This window comes from Solanum stenotomum, chromosome 4, assembly GCF_019186545.1.
Source record: "Solanum stenotomum isolate F172 chromosome 4, ASM1918654v1, whole genome shotgun sequence".
NCBI classification, from domain to species: Eukaryota; Viridiplantae; Streptophyta; class Magnoliopsida; order Solanales; family Solanaceae; genus Solanum; species Solanum stenotomum.
Genome location: NC_064285.1, coordinates 11,497,437 through 11,511,982, shown reverse-complemented (window position 1 = coordinate 11,511,982; position 14,546 = coordinate 11,497,437).

Sequence of the window (14,546 nt, the reverse complement as noted above, 5' to 3'; positions counted from 1 at the left end):
ATTCTCAAGAAGAGAAAGATAAATATAGCTTGTGTCCAAGAGACTAGATGGGTAGGGTCTAAGGCTCGGGTTGTCGACGGGTTTAAGTTGTGGTACTCAGGAGGATCAAGGGATAGAAATGGAGTGGGTATTTTAGTAGACGGGGATTTGAGGGAGCAAGTGGTGGAGGTTAGGAGGATCAATGATAGGTTGATGATGATTAAACTAGTCATTGGAGGATGTACTTTGAGTGTTATTAGTGCTTATGCACCTCAAGTGGGCTTGGACGAGGAGGCCAAAAAGCTCTTTTATGAGGATTTGGATGAGGTAGTTAGAGGTATACCAAACTCCGAGAGAATGGTAATTGGTGGAGATTTTAATGGCCATATCGGGGCAACTTCTAGTGGCTTTGATGATGTGCATGGAGGCTTTGGTTTTGGGGAGAGAAATGGAGGTGGAACTTCGCTTCTGGATTTCGCTAAAGCCTTTGAGTTGGTGATTGTTAACTCATGCTTCCCGAAAAAGGAGAACCACTTGGTTACCTTTCGTAGCTCGATAGCTAAGACTCAGATAGATTACTTACTCCTTAGGAAGGGTGATAGAGGTCGTTGTAAGGATTGCAAGGTTATCCCAAGTGAAAATCTTACTACCCTACACAAGCTTTTGGTGATGGACCTGGAAATTAAGAGGGATAGGAGGAAGAAGAGGGTTTTCGATCGACCGAGGATTAAATGGGGTGGCTTGACCCCTGCCCTTTCTCGGGAGATGGGCGAGAAGTTGACTGGGATGGGGGCTTGGAGTGGTAGTGAGGATGCGGACACCATGTGGAATAAAGCAGCTAGTTGCATTAGGGAAGTTGCTTCTGAGGTGTTGGGGGTTTCAAGGGGTAATTTTGGAGGCCATAAAGGAGATTGGTGGTGGAATGGGGAAGTCCAAGGCAAAGTGGAAGCAAAGAAGGCGGCTTACACAAAGTTGGTGGAGTGCGTAGACGAGGAAGAGAAACGGACGCTTAAGAAGGTTTATAAGACGACAAAGACAGAAGCTAAGTTAGCAGTTACGAAGGCTAAGACGGCAGCTTTCGAACGCTTGTATGTCGAGCTGGGGGACAAAGGTGGGGATAAGAAATTGTATAGGCTTGCAAAAGCAAGAGAGAGGAAGGCTCGTGACTTGGACCAAGTGAAGTGTATCAAGGATGAGGAAGGCAAAGTATTGGTGGAAGAGACCTCCATCAAGCAAAGATGGCAAAGATACTTTCATAAACTTTTAAATGAAGAAGGGGACAGAGACATTGTGTTAGGTGAGTTGGCGCACTCTGAGAGACTTCGGAACTTTGGGTACTGTAGGTGTTTTAGGATCGAGGAGGTTATGAGTGCAATTAGTAGGATGAGCAGGGGTAGAGCGACCGGACCCGATGAGATTCCGGTGGAATTTTGGAAGAGCACGGACAAGGCAGGTATAGAGTGGTTAACTAGGCTGTTTAATGTTATTTTTAAGACAGCAAAGATGCCTGATGAATGGAGGTGGAGTACAATGGTTCCGTTGTATAAAAACAAGGGTGATATCCAAAACTGTAACAACTACAGGGGTATCAAACTGCTAAGCCATTCTATGAAGATTTGGGAAAGAGTGGTGGAGATGAGGGTGAGAAGAGGGGTGTCCATCTCTGAAAATCAGTTTGGATTCATGCCGGGACGATCGACTACCGAAGCCATTCATCTTATGCGAAGACTGGTAGAAAAATATAGAGAAAGGAAGAGAGACCTACACATGGTATTCATTGACCTCGAAAAGGCCTATGACAAAGTACCGAGGAAGGTCCTCTGGAGGTGCTTGGAGGCTAAAGGTGTCCCGATGATTTATATTAGGGCGATAAAGGACATGTATGGTGGAGCCAAGACTCGGGTTAGGACGGTTGGAGGAGACTCGGAACACTTTCCAGTTGAGATGGGGTTGCATCAGGGATCAGTCCTTAGCCCTTTTCTATTTGCTGTGGTGATGGATGAGTTGACGCGGTCTATTCAGGAGAAGGTACCATGGTGTATGTTATTTGCGGATGACATAGTACTGATTGATGAGACGCGGGACAGAGTTAATGCGAGGCTGGAGGTGTGGAGACAAACACTGGAGTCCAAAGGGTTCAGGTTGAGTAGGACCAAAACTGAATATTTGGGATGCAAATTCAGTGATGCGGTGGATGAGGCAGATGGGGAAGTGAGACTGGACACACAGATTATTCCCAAGAAAGAAAGTTTTAAGTATCTTGGGGCTGTAATCCAAAGAAGTGGTGACATAGACGGTGATGTCACACATCGCATTGGGGCGGCTTGGTTGAAATGGAGGCTTGCCTCTGGAGTCTTGTGTGATAAGAAAGTTCCACCGAAACTTAAAGGTAAGTTCTACAGAGTGGTAGTTAGACCGGCCTTGTTGTATGGAGCGGAGTGTTGGCCAGTCAGGAACTCACATGTTCAAAAACTGCATGTTGCGGAGATGAGGATGTTGAGATGGATGTGTGGGCACACTAGGAGCGATAAGATTAGGAATGAGGTTATCCGAGAGAAGGTGGGAGTGGCCTCTGTGGTGGACAAGCTGAGGGAAGTGAGACTGAGATGGTTTGGGCATGTGAAGAGACGGTGCACAGACGCCCCAGTGAGGAGGTGCGAGGGGCTGGTTGTAGAGGGTACGCGGAGGGGTAGAGGTAGGCCTAAGAAGTATTGGGGAGAGGTGATTAGACAGGACTTAGCTCAGCTTCGCATTACCGAGGACATGACTCTAGATAGGAAGGAGTGGAGGTCGCGTATTAAGGTTGAAGGTTAGTAGGGCTAGCGTGTTGTCTTCCCGTGCGAGGGTTTTGGTTGGTAAAGTTTGTAGTAGTCCTAGCCTTGATCTTGTAGTTCTTGTCTGTGATCATATAGTCTTGTGTCGTTTACTGAGTTTCACCTCACTTTATTTTCTTGATGTTATTGTCTCCGTTGTTGACTATGCACTTTTCTCTTATTGGATACTATGTCATATATAATGTTTCCACTTATTTTTCTTGGGTTGTTGTACTTGAGCTGAGGGTCCTCCGGAAACAGCCTCTCTACCTCCACAAGGTAGTGGTAAGGTCTGCGTACACTCTACCCTCCCCAGACCCCACTTAGTGGGATTTCACTGGGTATGTTGTTGTTGTTGAATTTGTTTTTCGTTAAACTAGTTATTACGTTGCATCTCTGAAAGTATTTGATAGATTACGTTACATCATACCAAACTACCTATGGAGAAAATTATGAATGATTGAAATCATTGTAAGCTAGTCCAATTTCATAAGCAAATTTCTCAAAGAAAAATGTTTCAAATCTATGGCATAATTTATTGTTGATGTAGCATTACTGATAATACATAGACCTCCAGATCAAGCGTCTTTAGATAATAGATTCTGGTTTCCAGTTTTTCGCGCATCACAACTCTCCTCTTTTACAACCCCCATTTTAGTCCACGTTTACATTGCATGTCCAAATACAAGAACAAAAGAGAAAACTGTGAGCATTTAAATGTATTGATTCAGTTGAGTTTTAAACGTTAAGTTCAATCCTAGTTAATATATTAGGTTATCGGGTTGTAATCTTTATCCACTTTTGAGATTATAATCTGGAGTAAATATTGTTTCAAGCTACAAGTTACTTTGAGGGGGTGAAAGGCTTAGAGCTAAATTCTTCTTACTATAAGTTAAGAGTAAACTTGAAGAGTTAGCAGCAAACAAGTGATAAATTAGAATAAATATTTTAAGTTATAAAGTTGTGATCTGAATTTGGCTTGTTGTTATAAAGGAGTTGAGTTAAGTCCGACAAAGATATATCATTATTCTTACACGTTTGAGTTGGATTATTTTTGACGTAAAAAAATATGTTTTTTTTTTCCACTTTGTTTCACATTATTTATTCTTAGTTTGAATAAATAATCTTTGATAGTTTTGCCTATAAAATTAGTTTCATCACTCCGGTGGTTCTCTGACCCATTATTTTTTTAGAGCTTTCACATGTATCAAACATAAAAATTATATTTGTATGTTATAGCTATAATTTGCATAATTGTGCTCCACAACAAATTTTATGTTTGCTATGGAGCTTTGCATTTGTATAAATCGCAAGATACATCCAATTTATATACAAATTATTCAGTTTTGTATAAATTCATTTATACATGTAATTTGTATAATAAAATCTGTATTTGTATAATTATAAGTGCATATGAGGAAAATATATGTATTTGTATTTGTATATACACTTTTCTCTCGCTTTATACAAACACAAATGCATTTTATACATTTGTATACCGAATGGGTAATTGTATACCGAAAAATGACTAGTTGTATACCGAATCAGATGATAAAAAAATGGGATGTTTGCTGCGAATTATAAATAAAATAAACTATGACTATAGCATTAATTTGAATTAATAATTTGCTATTTCATACAATTTTTCCATATTTTTATAAGGATAAAAAACTTAAGTATACAAATTAAGTACCTTAATTACTACTATATAGCAATAGTTTTTTTTCCGTCTATATGACAATAGTTTTTTTTTTCAAAAATAGGATTTAATATAAAAAAAAATAGCAGAAAAGTCAGCCACGATTTAGTAAGATTCCCTGATTTCCTCCAATTCTTTTACCTTCCACGATTTACTCAAATCAGTTATATATTCTCTCCCATAAAAAAAGATTTTTTAACAAAAATAAAACTCTCTTTCTACACGTTCTGGTCGACTATTTACTCATGGATGCTAACAAATTTTCAATCCTAATTCAACACAACGGACGATGAGACGCATCAGGTATTTCAGATAAATCGCAATTGATTTGGTGTTTTTTAAGTGATTATTTAATTACATGTTTTTTGTGTTACAATCTGAATTAAGGACGTTCAAAAATCACTTTTGTAGATTGAATTTGTCTAATTGAGTGGTGTAATTGATTGTGCAATTTACGTTGTTTGTATTCACCAATTTAGTGATATTTTTTTGGTAATTATTGTTTGATTTAATTTGTAGGGTTTTGTGGTTTATTATAGGATTCACATTTCGTGAATCTGTTTTAGTAAATTAGTTGCGGAAAATAATGATGTTTTTTAGTTGGTGTATAACAATACAGTTTATACAGAAATATTGGTAGATTAATATGTGTAATTGATAGTGTGAAAGGTGAAGATGATTTGGTGTAATTGGTATTGCTTATTATGTTTTCATAAACAACATAAGCCATAATTTTTGGTATATTATTAGGAGAAATTAATATTTTATTTGACATAATATGGTATATTATGATTTAAAGGGACGTCGACATTCTTTTATATTTTTTGATTTATATTTAGTTGGTGTAAAGTTTATCAACTTGTTATTGAAGTATATGGTATATGGTGTAAAGGTACGAGTTTGGTGTAATATCAACTTGTAAAATTTATGGTATATATATTTTGAAGTAATAGTATATCAAATTTTTATATTAGGTTTTTAATACCACCAACATTCTTTTAGTTTTTGGTATATTTGATAGTGTAGTTGATGTATTTTTTGATATATATATATTGAAGTAATTGTTAATTTTTTAGTTATTCATAAACAACATATTTGAGATAATATTTTCACGTAAACAAAAACAATCTGAATACAAAAAGTTTGGATGCATTGAAATCATCATTCTATTTGTAATACAGGTAGATACGTTGATTATGATATTGAAGGAGTGATATATGATGCGAACATCAAATATTCCAGCACATATTTTGAAAGTGATAATAATACCATCAATTACAAAAAAATAACTAGCCAGACCACCAAGTAACGACTGTAAGAAGGGATTCAACGAAGGAAAATTCAAGAGGAGTAAAGTCACTTGTAGTAAATGTGGTACATCAGAGCATAACAAAAAGACTTGTCCAATATTGCTTGTTAGAATTAACATTGATGTATTATTTTCAATTATTTTTTTTGTTGTTTTTTGGCAAGAATTCTGAAATTTTTTAAGAATGTTAATTGCACTTTTGTCCAACTTTGATTACTGTTGATTGGTTTATTGATATTATATTGATCAATTAATTGTCATATCATTGGTATTAATAAGAAATAAAATGTGTGATTTTCAACCATTTGAACTATGATAAAAATTGATTAGGTAGTTAAAGATATTGGTGCAATTATTGTCAAAACGTTGGAAATTGATTGTTAGTTAAATACAATGTTGCATTCTTGGTGAAAAATACAATACAAAATGTTCCAAATAATTGATTCTATATATTATGACTGAATGTTGGTGTTATATACAAACCTACCACAATAAATTCATACCATGATCGAAATATAAAGGGGCATTTTGACAACCAATGAAATACAACATTGTGATGTATTCTTCATTCATTTGAAAACAAAATGTGTAATTATTTAATATTGGTGTAATAAGCACACATACACAATTAGTGTAATAATAGTTTAATTAGTTCACACGTTCATAATAGTAGACGTATGAGTTAGCAAAAATATTGATATTACTAGATGAGTGTTGCCCGTGCTAAGCACGGGCCCAACGTTTAAAATGTTATCATAATTTTACTTCTATTTGATTTACTATGAAATATATTTGAAATTGAACGCAGTGAAAAATATTTTTAAATAACGTTAATTTCAAAAAACACAATGTCCATCATTTAATAAATGAATCATATTTCTTAGTTTGCACAATAAAAGAATCCACATGGAATAATATATAAGCGAGAGATACAATTATTTTTCTTTCAAGTTTCAACAATTAATTCAATATTAAGTTGGGCAAACATTCATAATTTAGTATCCTTGTACAAAGTTTATCAATATATATATATATATATTATAAGAAGGTCATCGATTATTATTGCATAGATATTAAATGCACGACAGAAAATCTACTTGTAAAGCACAATTCGTTGTTATTCTTTAAAAATTAAATGAATAAAAAAGTACTATTTAAAACAATTTGCTATAATTAACTTTGATTTTCATGGCAAAAATATCTATGTACTATATACATGTGGCCATATTTTCCTTCACATGTTATTATAAATGACAAAATAAGAGTATATAGTGTAAAAGTGAACAGATCATTGCATTAATTATCCTGCTTTACAGCCACATGTATCTTTTACAAATGTCAGATGTAATAGACTTAAAACACATGAACTTTAAAGTGCACTAATACAACTAATTTCTCCACATTTGATTTAAAACAATAGGATATGAAATATAGAAAAGTAGTGGCAGTAATGGATGGAGTAACCGCACGGTTGCAACGTATAATTTATAATGGACTTAAATTATATTGCAATGAGAAAATTACTAATTTAAACACATTATAGCTGCCAAATTTGTTCATTACATATTCATGTGAATGTCATACTACTGAATGTTGAACTGAGATACTTACATAGTTTAACATTCCATATGTGGGAGTGCTAATTACATAGATTTACATACTATTTTAAATTAGACAAAAATATATGCATTTTTCATGCTTGGATCTTCTGGACCATCTTTGATCAAAAGCACCTGTTACATTCAAAATGAGGGATTAAATGTCAGCACAGAATCACATTAAGTTATACAACACATGATATATCTGTTAGCAAGTCTAGGATCTATAAATAATACAATCTAACTTTACAATAGGCACTAAACACATCAACAAACACTGTAACGTTAATAATAGAAGCACTATACATCGTATGGCCAAGACATTTAACTGTCAACAAACTTACATATTTTTTCCTTCTGAACAACAACATACCCAGTGCAATTTCACAGGTGGGGCCTGGGGAGGGTAGGAATTTTATAACAAAAGGTTATAGCAAGATTTTCTGAACCCGGAGATGGGGGCAGGTGGTACCTCTGTCGCTTAAAATTTTCAAGATCTTCGACTTGCAACATTTTATTTCTGATTAAGCAGGCTTCTGGCAGACTCATTGACATGTTTATAGTCCAAGGCTCCAAGCTAACAAAAAAGATTCTATAGGAATGTGAGGAAGCAACTACTAAGCACTGATGGGGAGTTCATATTTCTTCTTCAAGGAAAGCAAACAGAATTGAAAGCTAGCATCGGAAGGAATAACTGTGTGACATTCATCCCTCCCTTTGAAGAACCACATCATGTGTGAACTTTCCAAACCAATGATTCTCCAAAAATCCTATTGATATGCAATCACATTATTAATTAAATAATAAACATGAAGCAACTGCTTCGCTCTGACTGTAGTGAATGCAAACTGGGCATTTTTAAAAGCAATAAACAAATTAGCATCTTAAAAGTAGCATGGTCTTTGGTGCAAAAGCCATTTGTTAAGAAGATTTATGACAAGAAACTGTAGAAACATGATAAGTTGGAAATGTAACTAAAATTTTGTAACCATTTTCTCCTCGCGTGAAGAAGTGAACAAACCTCTGGTGTTTGTATGTTTTAATCTCTTGACAAACAGTAAAAATGATAAAAAGGCAGAATCGAAAAGCGTTTCCATATGTTTAATGTAAGCCATCAGCATAACAATCATTATAATACCAGAAAGAAAATATTTTCATTTAAGTGATAAAAGAAGTACCTGTAAAAAGATAACTTTTAATTAACCTGCTATCACAGGAGAAAATATTTTCAATTTCCACAAAAGAAGAGGAACACAAGGCATCCACATAGCAACATCAGAAGCTTGCAAAACACGGCATTCAGTGGCAGCAGCAAAAGAGTGCAAAAAATGACCGTTTCGAGAACCACAACAAAAGTGTTCCAACTGCAATTCAAAACAATAAAAGATAATGTGTCTAGAGACTGAATCGAATTCAAAGAAAATAAATTCAAAGATAAGTAAATCCTATTTATATTTAAAGTTTTTTTTAAAGGAAAATCAATATCTTTATATTTATGTATTTACATCTGAACTGAAATTCAATATTAAAGGTCTTTCAACTAATCGGAGTCAACATGCAACAGTTCTAAAACGACTACTCCTATTGTGGTAGGTACGCATGAGAGTTTATGTACAAAGCGCTTAGCCAATGGGTAACCATGTGAGATGGATAAAAGCCAAAAAAATATATACAATGATAATATTTTTTATAAAGAAAGTTGACTGTAAACAGATAAGAAAAAGTACAAGTTAGGTGCTGGAGAAAAGAAACACGAACATAAGATATGAAATTTTGACTGAAAAGAGTACACTGAACACTTTACAGAAGGAGACGTTGACGACATAATGTAAGAGTATACCCAAAATATGTAAAGTTAAAACCTCTTTTAGAGTTAAGGCATGACCTAGAATCACATGTTCCTACTATAAAAGTTTTTACAACTTACCTGATACATAAAAATAGATCTTTATTGCAAATTCTTTCATGCTAGAGTTAAGCTTTTGTATGCAACTGTCGTCTTTATTTATGGTTACATAATGATCCTTTAGAGAATAACATAGTACGTGAATTTCTTTGGGTTAGTAATGTTAAAATAAGTAATTGATAATTAGTTTCGCTTAACTGTTATAAGTCAATGGGCAGATTTTATAGGAGATATTGAGGGAGAGTTGAACCTTGTGTTCAGGAGTAGAAATAAGAAACAATGAAAATACAAAATCACAACAAGTTCTTTGTGATTACTTGATGAAGCAAATTTCATAAATCTCTTCTGAAGTGAGGTGCAACATTTTCTCTACAATTTCATCTGAAACAATAGCTGTTGCAAAACCGCTGTTGTCCTTAATAGTAACTTCAAATTGACATCTGTTTTGATAATCAATGAAAGAATTAAAAAAATAATGGTTAGTTAAGACATTTATTTCTTTCAAAAAAGAAAATAAATCTTTTTAATTAGTTATTATTAATTTTGAAGAAGAGCAAATATACCTAGGAATAAGATGTGTGGATTGGTGACAACTTGTGCAGTAGATTTCCCTTCGCACACTATATCTCGTGAACAATTGCTTACAATTTGAGCATGCTAACACACTAAAGCGTTGATCCTTACTTGCAAGGGACAATTCAGCCTCAACATTAAATACTTATCCCTTCAAATTCAATATACCAAATATTATTTTTTACTGTAAAATAATTTTTTTTTAAAAAATAGAATAATATACTTGTTGTTCTTACCAGAGGTTGTGCTTGGATGTTAGCCACAGATATAACCTCATCCTCAAATGGAATCAACATAATAGAGCCTATTGGAGTTGTACTTTTCATCTTATAAGCAACAAGCTTTGTTTCAATTGTTTTGATCCTATAACCAAGTAAAATTATGAAAATGTCTTGTACAAAGATTAGGAAAAAAGAAATAAAAGTGAAATTTTAAAACTTTGTGATTGTAATAAGATTAAAGATGTGTTTTATATCTCAAAATATTTTGGAATTTCGATGCATTAAATAAAAATGTATATTATCATGTCCTTGATTCGGCAGCCTGTGGATATGGAGGATTGATTTCAATTGTTGTATTGAATTTGCTCGTCAAACCAACGAATCTATTTGACGTTCCTACGTGCATTTGAGTATGTGATTTTAGTTTCATCATGTCATATATTTTTCAAAAAGAAAAAAATAAATTTATTTGCACTTTTACGTGAAGATGATTTCCCAACTCTCCTAGCAAGAATGATCGGGTAATCATGAAGTTGGTTGAAAAGTTTAACTCCCTCATGATCAATGAAATCCTCCCAAAGTGTCAGTTTTGATGGTTTTTTCCTGCATATGATTCGAAGAATATTTTCAAACATTAAAATAAAGTTACAGAAGATATGTGATATTGTAAAAACATTATAAATAATAAAATTCAAGTCACATTATTAGTAACAAATACCAAGGATGGCCTAGAGTTTGTCTCAGTGTATTCTCAATTAGACATACAACAAGATCAAATGAAGATAGACAAAGAAACTTGAGGACAGAACCGAGAACATGAAAAAGATAAGGAGGAACATCTGCCAAATTCCTTCCAGGCAGCAGTAGCCATGTTGCATTTATACCAAATTACAAGGTAAGACTGGCTGTGAATGTGGCTGCAATGAGCTTGTCATTGTTACTATGTGGAGGAATTGGTACTTTGTTGAGCACAAGTCGTATGGTGAAATCTTGTCCAAGAGTTTTATTGGAGGCAGGATGGCCATGGTCATTACCTTTTGCCAAAGGAACAAGTCAATCTAGCAGATTGGGCTTTACACTGCCATAGAAAAAATACTACCAAGGAACTTATGGATGCATATATTAAAAGGGAGATTATAAAATAATGTTTGAAGCAATTCATCAATACAACAGTCTGTCTGATCACAGAATTGATCATCCTTCAATGATTTCAGTGCTGTGGAATCTTGAGTACTGCCTTCAGTCGCAAAGTGATCCTGATGAACCAAAAATGGTGGTAGAACAGAAAACTAATAATGTATATGCTATGCATACAGAATTGCTAATGGCTGCTGAAAAAGGTAAGCAGTCAGAGGAGCACACAACGTTGAGACAACTTATGGAAGGGTACTAAAGAAGGCAAAGAATATCATCTTGTTAATTGAAAAATTTCTTAACTAAGAAGAGAGCATGATGGACTGCGTTTACTGACGTACTGATGAAATGACTTTGGAGATACAATGGTGAAGATCAAAATTTAAACATATGGCCCAAGAAACCACAAGTGGTGCACTAATATAGTTTCCAACAATTATGGAGTTGGTGTATGAAGGTCTATTAGACCATCATGGTCAGGTTTGTCCGAGAATATGCGCTAAAATAACTTGTTAGAGCATGAATAAAAAATATACAATCAATCTATTCGTCATAGACTCGTAAGACATAAACAGTTTATTCATCACAAGGCAAATTTCGAACACAAACAGGTTTACATGTATGGGTCACAAACAGGTTTACAACCAAGAGGAGGTAAATAAATGCTAAACATATAACATTTACATGTTTGACAATATGTGATATTATATATATATATATACTTACAGCTTGTCCATGACAATAAACTCTTGAATTCGTTTTCCAGTTGCAGTCTTTGTTGAAGGACTGCCATTAATGACAATGGCAAGTACATCTTGCATTAAACAAAAATAAAGAAAGAATAATTAGATCATGAGTAATATTCTATTATATTAACAATTAGATTTTATTTGAATAATAATAAATAAATAAATTTATAAATACCAAATTCAAATTCTTTGGATTGATACTCAAAAGTGTTAAATGTGGTAAGAGTTAGTCGTGTTGGTGGTGGTAATGGATCCTCTGTAGGTTTGACCTCTTCAACTGGTTCAACAATGGTGTTTTTATCGAGTGTCCAAATGAATTTGTTAAGTGGATTTTCGTATCCAAGAGGTGGTAATTTCACATGTGCAACAGATACCAAGTAAGTCTTGAAAGGAGCAAATTCTTTTTCAAAATATGTTATATCGGTACTGAAAATAGTTGCCTGAACTTGATTCTCCTGTAAAAGAATTTGTAGAAAGTTTGATTAGTTGTGTAAAATTTAAAGTTATCTTATTATTTTTCATATTATTAACGTAAAATTATAAAATGATGGATTATTTAGTTAACGCAATTAAAGTTAGGTTTTTAAAATATATGATATATTAATAAAAATAAATACCTCTTCATCTTGCAGAACTAAGACTTGGTATTTTGTGGTTTTATCTTTGTTGTCCCTTGGTTGACTTTTATCAACAACTTGGACTTTACAGGTCCAATCTTTAGTATCGGGAGTGATCATATTGATGGTATATCTTTTTGCCATGTTGAAATATCTGCAATTAAAATACATTATAAGAGGAGAAGCTAAAGGTAAATGTATAATGAAAGCAATATTATAATATACATAAATAAAAATAAAAAATAAAAATATATATATATAGTATAAGTGTGTTGTATATGAGATTTACCATTGCAAATTAAAGCACAAAGTTCAAGAAAAGGCCTTTTCAATAATTTCATTATAGACAATATTATATATTGAATGATCATCATTTTCATCAATTATAGGTGGTCTAATTAATACTTTAACATTGTGAGAACTTGTTGCTCTTGATAAAGCAACATACAATTGTCCATGAGAGAAGACAGGTTCCCGTAAATATATACCAACAAAATCTAATGTTTGTCCTTGAGCTTTATTTATAGTCATGGCAAAGCATAATCGTACAGGAAATTGTGTTCTCTTAAAAGGAAGAGGCAATTTTTCATCTTCTGAAGTCATGAGTGGTATTCGTGGAATAAATACATGTGTATTTTTAAAATCACCGCTAGATATTGTTGCACTAATAACATGAGGTTTAAAATCATTACATATTACAATAGTTTCATCTATAGCACTATACACTTTTTCAGTGTTTGGAAATTGAGAGATCAACATGTCATTTATTTCATCAACAAAATCATTTTTAGTTGTTAGAATAGCACGAGAAGCAATAAACGAAGTTTTAGTACAACATGTGTATAAATCAGGATAAGTATTTCTAAAGAGAAGATTTAGAGATTCTTTTTCAGAAGTAAAAGGAATAATGAGGGAATGAGGAATTTCAATTTTTCCATGGTCATTTGTTTTTTCTTTTCCATCACCAATTCTCATTAAATATTCACAAAATTCAGGATCTTTAGTTGCACGCATATTCTTCGATAACTGTAATTTTTCAAGTTGATTCCAAATTTTAGAACACAATAAACTTTCACGAATAAAATCTTCTTTTTTTCCATTACGAACAACAGGAAGAGTTTGTCTGAAATCACCACTAAAATCAACTATTTTACCACCAAATAACTTATTTGTTTCCATTAGATCTCTTAAAAGTAAGTCAAATGCTTTAACCATTTTCTTTTTTGCCATTGAAATTTCATGTCACACAATTAATCGTGCATCTCGTATTAAAGATCCTAGTGAACTTTGTTTACTAATATTGCAAGTAAAATTTTCATTGACATCAATAGGAATTTTAAATCGAGAATGAACAATTCGACCTCCAGGAAGAAGTGAAGCTGCAACACCAGAACTTGCAGTCGCTAAAGCTATATATCCCTTGTGTCTTACTGTAGCTAATAAAGCACGATATAAAAAACTTTTACCAGTTCCACCAGGACCATCAATAAAGAATGCCCCAAATTTATTTGACAATACTCTATCAAGAATAATATTGTAAGCCTTTCTTTGTTCAGTGTTTAATTTATTTTTTAATAATAAATCTTCCTCACTAACAATGATATTTCTTTCATAATGAACTTCTTTAGCTTCTTTTGCTATTGATGAAGGTTTGATATATTCTGAAATTAGGTCAAATTCATTAATGTCACGACCCACTGAATGAAGAATATCATTAATGTAATTTAATACTTTATAACGTATTTCTCTTACATTTATGTTCAAACTTTTTTTGAAATCTTCAGACATTGGGCTTTCAAATCTTTCCCATAATTCTCTAGGATTTGTTGGATTACAATAAATCAATAACATAGCAAATAATTGTCTTAAACTGGATGGCATTTGATAACTTGCAGCTTCAGACATGCATTCTACCAAATTATTATCACAAAGTAATAGTTCTCTCTTT